The sequence below is a fragment of the Triticum urartu genome, chromosome 5A, assembly GCF_056163025.1.
Source record: "Triticum urartu cultivar PI428250 chromosome 5A, HENAU_Tu73, whole genome shotgun sequence".
Lineage (NCBI taxonomy): Eukaryota > Viridiplantae > Streptophyta > Magnoliopsida > Poales > Poaceae > Triticum > Triticum urartu.
The window spans coordinates 435,676,365-435,688,401 of record NC_141877.1 but is presented as its reverse complement, the minus strand read 5'-3'; the positions used below and the strand labels follow the sequence as shown (position 1 = coordinate 435,688,401).

At 51.4% G+C, this 12,037-nt stretch overlaps 1 pseudogene; it reads right to left on the bottom strand.

Annotated features, from left to right (window-relative positions):
- Positions 1-3,748: 3,748 nt before the first annotated feature.
- LOC147971790 (uncharacterized) lies at positions 3,749-9,856 on the bottom strand (annotated as a pseudogene).
- Positions 9,857-12,037: the final 2,181 nt, after the last annotated feature.

Below are 12,037 nucleotides of genomic sequence, written 5' to 3'. Positions count from 1 at the left end.
CCCACCTGTCAGGTTTGAATTTTCAAACGGGGGACGAAGCTCGTCGGCGCCCGAGAGCCGCGGTGGTCGCCGGCGGTGATCCACGGCGAGGCGGGGAGATCGGAGAGTACCTCCGTGTTCAATGCGTCCTTCCGCGTCGGTGGGTGGTGGTGGTGGTCGCCGGCGAGTACCACGTCGGCGGCGACGCTGGCTCCGGCGGACGGCGATTCGGGTGGTTGTGGACCTCGTCGGAGAGAGCTGTGAAGATCAAATTGGAGTGGGGGTTAGACTCTTGGGTGCTCGAGGAGGCTACTGACGAGGTTTGGGCGTCGGGGATGGCCTCATCGGAGTGAATCGAGTTGGTGGCCGAGGCGGAACGAGGCGGCCGGAGTTGGGTGAGGAGACCTCCTCGAGGTCCTCCTAGTGGCCTGGCGGGGTGTCTGTGGGGTGTAGTGAGGGTGTGTGCTCGAGGGCGAGCTCGGGGTCCCCTTTTATAGGCGATCCGAGGCGGTGGCTGTGAACGGGGTTCTTCGGCGATGGATTACGGCGGCGCAGTGTTCGGTCGGGGAGTTTAGGAGGTTGGGCATCAACGTGGAGGTCCACTGGTTCCATTCAGACGCTAAACGGACTTGGATTAGGAGCTTGGGGTGGGTTTCGATGGAACGGGGCGGCGCGGGTCCGTCGGCGGTAGAGAGCGTGCCCAGTGCTTGCCGGGCCATGGCGACGGTACAGCGGGGTGTGCTGGCGTGCATGAGGCCACGCGGAGCTACCAGGAGGATTGGGCGGCGCCGAACGGCGTTGAGCCGCCGTTCTGCTCCCTGTCGGCCGCTACGGTGGTTCGGCCGCCGCAAGACACGCCGGCGCAGGCGGGCCAGGGTGCCACCGACGCCAGGAAGGTGCCAAGCGCGCGTGTGGAGCTCCGGACAAGCAGGCCAGGCAGCGAGCAACGTGCCAAGGGCACTGTGGCCGCGTGACCGAAATCTGACGAAGAGAAACGACACTGAACCCTGAAGTTTCTCTGAATTTTCTGAATGTGCAAAGGAACAGTGCAGCTCAGGTGTTCGACAGAATGTTTTTGGTATGAGGGAGGCTCTGCTTGAGCTGATTTTTTTGTGGAGTGGCCTCTCATTTCACCAGGAGACTGCCTGAATTTTTGTGGAATTTTTGGAGAAGTGTAGATATGAATTTCACCAAATTTGGCAAATCTGGTCCAAACTTGCATAGAGTAAAATTTGAAAAATTTGAAAAGAAGAAGAGTGGATCAAGATGGTTCTAGGTTGTGGGTACTAAGGACTATCCAGGGGAGTTGGTTTGGGATAAAAACTCAAAGGCAATGAGGTACTTGCTTTGAAAATCACTCAGGCTCAAAATAATTGGCAGAAATGATTTGAGAGATAAAAATAATTGAAATAAAATCCAAAACTTGTTTGGACTTGTTGAGACAGAGAATTTAGATTGTTCAAAGGTGGAGGGAGGGATTTTGAGAAGATTTACTATAAGAGACATGGTAAAACCATGGGTGGTTTTCAAGATAAGAAAAACCTCAAAATTCACAGAGTTCTTTTTATAAGAAAAAGAATAATTTCCAAAAATATACTTTGAGAAGGGAACCATCAGAGAAAGAGTTTTAAATGATCAAACACCATAGTTTGAAGAAGATACAAAAATAAAAATCCTTGCCAAAGAAGTTTTTAAGAGGAAGGTTTTCTGGAAAAATTTTAAATGGCCTCTTTTCAAAAACCAACAAAGTTTTTGCTGAAAAACCAAATAAAAATTTTGGAGTGTCACACCGGCCGGCGAGAGCGGGCACGGCCGCGGAAGAAGGCGCGGGCGAGGGGCCTGGCGGCACGCGGCGGATGGGCCGCGGGGGCCGGCCTTGGGCCTGGCGGGCCCTCGCGGTCGGCGGCGGGGACGAGGCCACATGGCGGCTCGCCAGTGGCTGCGGGGCGGTGGCGCGGGACGTCCGGCGCGGACCGTACGTGTCCGGCGCGGCGCGATGCGGATTTTAGGGTTTTGGGGTAGAGGAGATCCGGGAATTGAAATGGGGGAGGTATATATAGGCATAGAGGGAGCTAGGAGAGTCCAAATGAGGTGCGGTTTTCGGCCACGCGATCGTGATCGAACGCTCTAGATGATGGATAAGGTTTTGGTGGGTTTTGGACCAAAATGGAGGGGTGTTGGTCTGCAACACACACGAGGCCTTTTCGGTCCCTCGGTTAACCGTTGGAGCATCAAACGAAGTCCAAATGGTACGAAACTTGACAGGCGGTCTACCGGTAGTAAACCAAGGCCGCTTGGCAAGTCTCGGTCCAATCCGGAAATGTTTAATCCCCACACACGAAAGAAAGGTAGAAATGACCACCGGAGGAGAACGAAGCGCTGGAATGCAAAACGGACAACAGGGAAAATGCTCGAATGCATGAGATGAACACGTCTGCAAATGCAATGCACATGATGACATGATATGAGATGCATGACAACGATAACAACACACGGAGACAAATACCCGAACCCGAGAAAATAAAATAACTTAACGCCGGAAACGGCAAGAGTTGGAGTACATATTGGGTAAGTTACATCCGGGGTGTTACAGTGGGCACGTGGAGAACGCGAAGTTCGCCAAGGGCAACGCGTTCGCGGACGAAGTGCAGGTCAATCTCAATGTGCTTCGTCCGTTGGTGTTGTACGGGATTGCTCGACATGTAGACGGCGCTGACATTGTCGCAGTAGACAACCGTGGCTCGAGATGAACATTGGTGGAGCTCACCGAGGAGTTGCCACAGCCAGACGGTCTCGGTGACCGCATTGGCAACAGCACGGTACTCGGCCTCGGCGCTAGAGCGGGAGACGGTGTTCTGCCGCTTGGACGACCAGGTGAGGAGGTTGCCGCCAAGGAAGACGCAGTACCCCGATGTGGATTTGCGCGTGTCGGGGCAGCCGGCCCAATCCGCATCAGAGTAAGCGACAAGGTCGGTGGCAGTGTCGCGGTGGATCCGAAGCCCGAGGTGTGTCGTGCCACATAGATACCGAAGAATCTGCTTGACAAGCTGGTAATGGCAATCCCGCGGCGCGTGCATGAACAAGCAGCACTGCTGTACGGCATAGGAGAGGTCGGGGCGCGTCAAGGTGAGGTACTGCAGCGCCCCGGCCAAGCTGCGGTAGAGCGACGGGTCATGGAAGAGCGGGCCGTCGTCGATGGAGAGCTTGGTGAGGGTGTCGACGGGCGTGGAGAGCGGTTTGCAGTTCAGCATACCAGCCCGATCAAGTATCTCCAAGGCGTACTGCTCCTGAGAAAGGAAGAGGCCACGGGTGGTGGTGGCGACGTTGACCCTGAGGAAGTGATGAAGTGCGCCGAGGTCGGTCATCGAAAACTCGCGGTGGAGGGCCCGGATGATTTAGGATGTAGGTTGTGGTGTGGAGGGCCTCGACCCAGAAGGCAGGGGGTAGTGTGGTGTGTATGAGGAGGACGCGAAGAATGTCATTTGTCGTACGTAGGAGGCGCTCGGCTTTTCCATTTTGGGGCGATGTATGAGGGCATGAGAGGCGAAGAGAGGCGCCATAGCGGGAGAAGAGGTCGCGTAGGGAGGTGGTATGGAATTCGCCGCCGTTATCGCATTGCATACACTGGATGGGAACGTGGAATTGTGTGAGGACGTATGCATGGAAACGGTGAATGATATCTAAGGTCCAAGAGTAGTGGGAATAGTCATCTAGGATCACAAGATAATATTGAAAACCCGAAAAACTACAAATGGGAGAGGTCCATAAATCACAGTGTATGAGCTGAAAAGGTGCTGTAGTAAATGACTTGGAGTTGGAAAAAGGCAGCCGGGGCTGCTTGCCTAGTTGACATGTTGGACACAAGGTGTTTTGGGACATGTCTTTATTACATGTGGGAAGAAAAAAATGAGCTAAAGTGGAGATGGTCTTGTCACTAGGATGCCCCAAGCGCCGATGCCACACGTCGCTGCCAACCACCGTGAGAAGAGCTTGCACGCCGGAGTTGGTGAAGAATGGATAGAGGTCCCCATGGCTATTGGACCTCATTATGATCTTGCGTGTGGCTAGGTCCTTCATGGTGAAACCAAATGGGTCAAATTCAATACTGCCGGAGTTATCAATAGTAAAGCGACGTACAGATATGAGATTTTGGATGACAGTGGGAGAAACAAGCACATCGTTGAGAGAAAAAGAAGCAAGTTTGGTGGAGCCGACGGCCGTCACGGGTAAACGAGATCCGTTTCCAACTAGTATGCCCGAAGAATGACGCAAAGATGGAGAAAAACACTTAGAGAGGGAGGCGGCCATACCAGTCACGTGGGAAGAGGCTCCAGTGTCGAGGATCCAGTCCTGGTGGCCGTCGGCGTGCTGCTGCGTCGACAGGTTCTGCAGGGCAGCGTACAGCTGGTGGTACTGCTCCCACGTCGGGCCGACGGACAACGGTGCGTGAGTCACCGGGTAGGCCTGCTGGGGCGGCAGAGGTCGCGGGCCCAGCACGCCGGCAGCGTTCGGCGCGGCCCAGGGCACGCGAGGCTGGGGTGGGCCGGGCAGGAGCGCACCGTACGGGGCGAAGTACCCGTGGAGCTGCGCGTTGGCGGCGGGAGCGGATGCGGGGGCGCCTCGTCCGGAGGGAGCACCGCCGGGTGAGGGAGAGCCGCGTCCGCGGCCACGTCCGCGCCCGCGGCCGCGCCCACGTCCGCCGGTGTCGCGATCGGCGGCGGGAGGGCTGCTGGCGGCCTTGCCCCGGTCGGTGGAGGTGCCCGAGGATCCCGAGGACCCCGAGCCGGAGCCGATGGCGAGGGCGGTGGCGGTGGCCTCCGGGCGCCCGTCAAGACGAGCGCGCTCGTTGGCTGAGATTTCCTCCATCAGCAGCCGGGAGCGCGGCTGCACGAACATCGGGAAGGGTGTCTGCATGGGGAGCAGGGTGGCCATGATCCGGAACTTGCTTTTGAGGCCGAGGATGAGCTGCAAGGTCAGCGTGCGGTCGGTGATGTGCTCGCCGACGTCGCCGAGGTCCGTAGCGAGGGACTTGAGACACCGACAGTACTCGGCGATGGAGAGGTCCCCTGGATGAGGTTGCGGAATTCCGCGCTGAGGATCACCGCGCGGCCGGCCTGGTTGTCGCGGAAGAGAAGATGCAGCTGCTGCCAGATGTCGAAGGCGGTGCTGTCCGGCGTGGCGACCACGTCCAGGAGCTCGTCAGCGACAACGCCGTGGAACCAGAGGACGATGGTTAGGTCGTCGTTGCGCTACACAACGCTTTGGAGAAGCGGCTCGGCGGCCACGTCGAGATGGTGCTGCACTTGATATTTGCAACAAACGACGTAAAAGATCTGGCGCCATTTGGAGTAGTTACCCGATTCGAGCTCGAGCCTGTGATGGAAGAAGTGGTTGATGGAGGGTGGCATGCCAATCTCAGCAGTGGAAGAGTCGACGTCGGGCGCGCCGTGATGAAGGGCCAGCGCGCTGCCAGAGCCGCCGGGCGCGATGTGCGGGACGGGGACGCTCCCCACCGTGCGGAGAGTAGCCGCGGCGGGTGCCGTGAGTGGTGCGGCCGGCGGGACCAAGGAAGTAGAGGCGCCCTCGGGCACAACCTGTTTGCCACGGAGGACGTCGGGAGCGAGACGCGCCGCACGGGGCGCGGCCGGTGGAACAGTGGCCGGTGAAGCCGGCGGAGGAACGGCGGCCAGAAGGAAGGGGGCGAAGGGGTTGCTTGCCGGGGTGTCGAGGTCGCCGCCGGAGCGCGTGCGGCGGAGGAACCGATGCATGGTGGAAGCGAGGGGGAAGGATCGGAGAAGCGTCTGATACCAAGTTGTGTTGTGAAACTCTTCGCACACTCTGTATTGCCGGCCTCGATGGGCTTAAAAGGTTACAACAGAAGTACAGAGGGGGAGGAGAGTACAAACTGCAGTCCCTGCATGAGAGGACGCACAAGGCGCATGACCTGGACTAGGTAGCGCACGACCTGCACTAGGTTGTTGGAGACGTGCGGGAATGGGAGATAAGGCCGTTAGCCACCCAAGGGACGACCTGAAGATGCTGTCGAACACCAAGTGCACCTGGCAACAGTGCATTCCAATAGTGAATGCCTCCATGAGTCCCGGCTGCCACGTAACTAATATTTGGCACGTATGTTGTTTTGTTTCAAGCACATGGGTCATGCCCAATAAAAGGTGCAAAAGAAGCTCACCACGTTTGTCACCTCCTCCTCACCATTTTTTTGACATAGCTTTTTTTAGCATCAAACCAAACTTTTATTCATCGAAAACCACAGTATATGGGATACATCTCTCCTTATGGGATTGTCCAAGCCACACATGGCGTCCCCTCCCCAACGAAAAAGAATCCTTGGCTAAACTATGAGCTTCAACATTAATGACACGACTTTCAAAAGTAAAAGAACAAGTAAAAGAAGAAGCTAAGTTGTTTATCTCCTGAACAATGGCTCCATTGGGTCCGCGACATGCCCCATTAATAGATCCCATGACTTTTTTTGCATCAGACGCCACTATTACCGCATTTAAAGACATTATAATTGAGCACTATTGGAGTCCTCTCAGGCCATTATCGCTTTTGGCCGTCAGATGTCAAGTTGTGGGCGTTTCTAGCGGTTGGATTTCCCTCTAATCCGGTCGAGCCTTCCTATGCTGTGCAAATCGGGCTGCATGGGCTGGGTTGCTTCTCTCATAACAAAATCCACAATCTCTTGTTAATTGGGCCCAACGGGCCTTCAGTTTGTCGTAATCGCTTTCCCGTCCGTCACAACTTTGGAAGGGTGAGAAAAAAATTGTCGAGCGCACTCGCTCTCTCCTCCCATGTAGCGTTATGTGGTGCGGCTCGTTTGGAGTGGAAGAGGAACTTGCTCCGTCAAAAGGAGTAGAGACAGTCGGTCGCTTCTCTCGAGCAAAAAAATAAGTGAGTCGCATGGTTGCTGGTGAGAGGCGAGTGTTGGCGATGCGGTTCGGACGGTTACTGCTCGAGGACCGAGACCATGCGCCCGTGTTGGTTCAAGCCTCCCGACGCGCACGCCGATGCAAGTAGAGGCGAAGCATCGCTCAACTGTTCGGTGAAGCGGAGGGGTGAAACGGACTATAGTTGAAGCATTGAAGGAGGCAATGAATTTTCAGTTCCAGGGAGCATTCACCGCGAGCGATGTGCGCCACTTACGGGCGGCGACTAATGGAGGTGTGCGTTTTCCCCAACCTACAACCGCTTCAGTTCCTGCGCTCGCATATAGCTTCGTCTCCTGGTGCTCTCCCTCACCCTTCGTGCTCCAGCAAACGGATTGCCTATCACGGGAGAGTGAGTTGATTAGCCAATGGCCACGCGCTAGATCGTGAAGCTCTGACCAGGCTGTAGAGGCGGCGGCGAAAAAGCTACGAGCATCTTGGGCGACGACTCCAGTTCAAGTAGCTCCTCCTCGACGCCTCAGTTGCTCACACCTTTTATAGATGGTCGATGGGGGATTCCTCAAACGCCACCACCGCCTTCGTGTACAATCACACTCGCTAACGGCACGTGCCCCCCGACGACCACATCCCTCGACTGCCACTTATTTAGAGATAGATGAAGGTTGGTTTTTCCCGCAACTCGTGCTACAAGTTGCATCAGCAAGCAAGGTCGAATCCTGAGCTCCAACTGTCGCGAGGATCCTTTAGTCAAAAACCGATCAATGCCTTTGTTTTTCTCTCCATATGCTGCTAAAGCCCCCACTCCCCTTCCCCAATCTGCATTTTTTTGCTCAGATCTTGATACTGATGGTAGTCGGTGTTTATGGATGTTTGTAAACAAGACTCCTAATTAGATTTGTGTTGAAAATTCTGTGTAACCATTTTGTAATTTTGATTGATTGCTATGGACAAGTTGCTGATTATATATTTTGTTTGCAGCAGGCAATCTATAAATTGAGGTTTTCTCCCCATTGTTTGATCATCTCCATCACACTGTGTTATATGTTTGTGTTAATTCCTCATATTCAGGAATGATCTTCCCATTATTTTACTGCAAGTTTGTGTTTGTGCGAACGCCTCAATGAACTTGGTATTGATCCTTTTGTATCAATTCTCTAGCAATGGATTTATTCAGGTGAGGTACTACCACAAAGGATGACATTGAAACTTGGTTTATAGTAGAATGAGCGGATCTTAGCAGCTTATTTGAGGCAGGAATTTTTTGGGTTTTGCTGATTCATAGTTCCCTTTATCTTCATATACTTTTTTTTCTGGGTTGTCTCATTTTGATATCAAGGTTTCTTATTAGTATATGATTTTTAAAAATTGTATCATCGCATGCATGAAAGATTTGGCCTTCTTACAAAGGTTTCTATAAGAGCATCTCCTAGGTACACAAGTAAGCAGAATCACTATCCTTAAAGATGTGAAGCCCTGTTGCATATGGATTTTTTCGTGTTTGCTCTTGTCACCGACGCAGTGCTGGTCACATCAAAATCTTATGAGAATTACTAACAAGGTACTTTAGTATTTTTACCTTGATTTTAGAGTACTCAATTCTGCATACATATAATTTATATATCTTATAAGATAAGAGGAGCAATGTGGAGATCCACAGTATAGAGAGATCCATGTGCTTATAATTCAAGTACTCCATGTTAGTAAAAAAACATCTGGCATATTATCAGGTTAACATATCTTGTGTTTCCGCATTAGATGTTTCTTTGTTATTTCTCTGAAAATAATATCTCATATTTATACGGTGAGATGTGAAATTGAGGTCTCCACTACAGGACCCATGATGAGCAACACTTTGGGCTGAAAGGAGTGGAGAGAAGAGACAAATTTGTATACTCGCCTGGGGGCAAGTTAATAAATAGTATTTTTTATAATTATAATTACTTAGTGCATAACAGTACACTGTTTGCTTAGGTTTGTGTTATGAAAAATTAGTGTAACCAAACTATGGACAGGAGTTAAAGTACGAGAAAAGCCTGAAGTTATACCAAGTGTTGTCAATAAGGGTTAGTAAAATTTATCTGTAGGTGGTCTTAATGATTAGATAACTTTGTTGTCGATTTAACTTTTTTTTAATACCATGTTCCAGCTTCCTCCATCGCTTTTAAGTTCAAATTGTTTGTGTATTCATCACTGGAAATGTGGTTTATCTTACCCGAGTCTACTTTGTGCGCATGTTTTAACATATATTATTTTTATGCTTCTAAGAAATGGTGTGCTTCTCATTCGAGAAGATTCAAAATTACTAGGAGAAAAAAGGAAACATGGAACGTGTGCACTTGATTTCCTAAAACAATGAAACCAAGTGTTGATAGCATGGACTAAACAAGAACTAGGACTACACCTGGGGGATGGTATCCGGGTTGTGGTAGATATGTCGAGTACACCAACCGTTCTGTTCCAGCAATTATTCAATATTTTATTTGAACATTAATATTCAATATTACAAACAGACGGGCGCAGCAATGCACACCTTCCATGATCTAGTAGAGATTAAGCTCTTGCGCCAATGCTAGTGCTTCCCTGCATGCTATTATCTCCAAGATGAAAGGATCATCAACTCCCCCAATGACAAGTGTTGAGCTCCCAAGGAAGACTCCGGCTGCATCTCAGCATACTGTTGTAGCAGCTCCTCCCGCTCCTCTTCGGCATGCTGCGTCAACATGGATCTTCGCGTACCCCTGTGGAGGAGCCTTAGGGCGCTGGTTATTTGTTCTTCCCTGCCTTCTAATCTGCTTTGTAGCTGGTTTCCTGATAAGCTGAAGCTCCGTCAGATATCTTGCGATAAACCCTTGTATGACATGTGGACTCTGAAAGATCCCCTCGTGGATAGTCTTGCGCCGAGCAGCCCAAATGGCCCATAATGTAACAGAAAGTTTCACAAAAAGCTCTTCCGGTACAGCTTCCATCAGGGTGAAAATGAAGGAAATATGCCCTAGAGGCAATAATAAAGTTATTATTTATTTTCTTATTTCATGATAAATGTTTATTATTCATGCTAGAATTGTATTAACCGGAAACATAATACATGTGTGAATACATAGACAAACATAGTGTCACTAGTATGCCTCTACTTGACTAGCTCGTTAATCAAAGATGGTTAAGTTTTCTAACCATAGACATGAGTTGTCATTTGATTAACGGGATCACATCATTAGGAGAATGATGTGATACTTGACCCATTCCATTAGCTTAGCACTTGATCGTTTAGTTTGTTGTTATTGTTTTCTTCATGACTTATACATGTTCCTATGACTATGAGATTATGCAACTCCCGTTTACCGGAGGAACACTTTGTGTGCTACCAAACATCACAACATAACTGGGTGATTATAAAGGTGCTCTACAGGTGTCTCCGAAGGTACTTGTTGAGTTGGCGTATTTCAAGATTAGGATTTGTCACTCCGATTGTCGGAGAGGTATCTCTGGGCCCACTCGGTAATACACATCACTATAAGCCTTGCAAGCATTGTAACTAATGAGTTAGTTGCGGGGTGATGTATTATGGAATGAGTAAAGAGACTTTCCGGTAACGAGATTGAACTAGGTATTGAGATACCGACTGTAAGGGCACATTTATCCCTAAGGTGTTTCGGTGATTGATGACAATGCTTTTGCGGACTAATCGCGTGCCTTGAGTTTTCCCGTTTCATCGCTAGGCACAAGACGGTTTGATGCCCCTCGAAGATTATTGAAGACGGCGTTTTTCTACGTTTCTTTTTGGTGGATTTGAGTCGTAGGAAAGCCGTACTATTAAGAGGGGGTCCGTGTCGGAAAGGTTAGGGTGGAATCATCACATACACGTTTTCTTCCTTGTCTTCTCATTTCCCTTTCGCACTGGAGCATCCTCCGTTTTTCCTCTTTGTCTTGTCCTGGTTGCTGATGATGGGCTTGCGGTAGTACTGCTCCTTGGAGCGGTAGTACCGCAGGCACCTGCGATAGTACCGTACTTCGGCGCGGTAGTACCGCAGGAGCCCACGGTAGTACCGCTCCCCCGGAGCCGTAGTACCGTGGCCCCCATGCCAAGTGCCGCTTCTTCGCGGTAGTAGGGGCGGATGTATTTTTTACATCCGCGCCTCCGCGGCAGTACCGCACCCAGTGTGCGGTAGTACCGCGCGCGGCCTAGCTCAGGTGCCAGGCGGTAGTACCGCTCCTCAGCGGTAGTACTGTGTCGGATTTTTGCTTCATCTGTTTTCCAACGGAAGTAGGAACGGATGTATTTTTATTCATCCGCGCTCTTCCCAGGCTAGGAGTTTCCTACCTTGCGGTAGTACCGCAAGGGGGAGCGGTAGTACCGCGCCTGCGGCAGTACCGCCCTCAGCCCTTGCGCTACAGGTCTGCCCTAGCTCCTGCTGCTGCGGTAGTACCGCAGTCCCTCACGGTAGTGCCGCATGGCCTTGCGGTAGTACCGCTGGTCAGGGGCGTTAGTACCGCATGGCCTTACGGTAGTACCGCTGGTCAGGGGCGGTAGTACCGCATGTCGCGGGCTGGTTAGGTGGATAACGGTTGGATTTTGTCCACAACTATATAAGGGGTGTCTTCTTCCTCTAGTTGACTACCTCTTCCAACCCTAAGCTCCATTTTTGCTCCAAGCTCCATTTTCGCCCGATCTCACTCCCTAGCCAATCAAACTTGTTGATTTGCTCGGGAGTGGTTGAGAAGGCCCCGATCTACACTTCCACCAAGAGAAATTTGATTTCCCCCACTAATCCCTTGCGGATCTTGTTACTCTTGGGTGTTTGAGCACCCTAGACGGTTGAGGTCACCGCGGAGCCATGGTCCATTGTGGTGAAGCTTCGTGGTGTCGTTGGGAGCTTCCAATTAAGTTGTGGAGATTGCCCCAACCTTGTTTGTAAAGGTTCGGTCGCCGCCTCCAAGGGCACCAATAGTGGAATCGCGACATCTCGCATTATGTGAGGGCGTGAGGAGAATACGGTGGCCCTAGTGGCTTCTTCGGGAGCATTGTGCCTCCACACCGCTCCAACTGAGACGCACTTCCCTTCAAAGGGAAGGAAGTTCGGTAACACATCCTCGTCTCCACCGGCTTCACTCTTGGTTATCTCGTGCATTTACTTGTGCAAGATTATTTG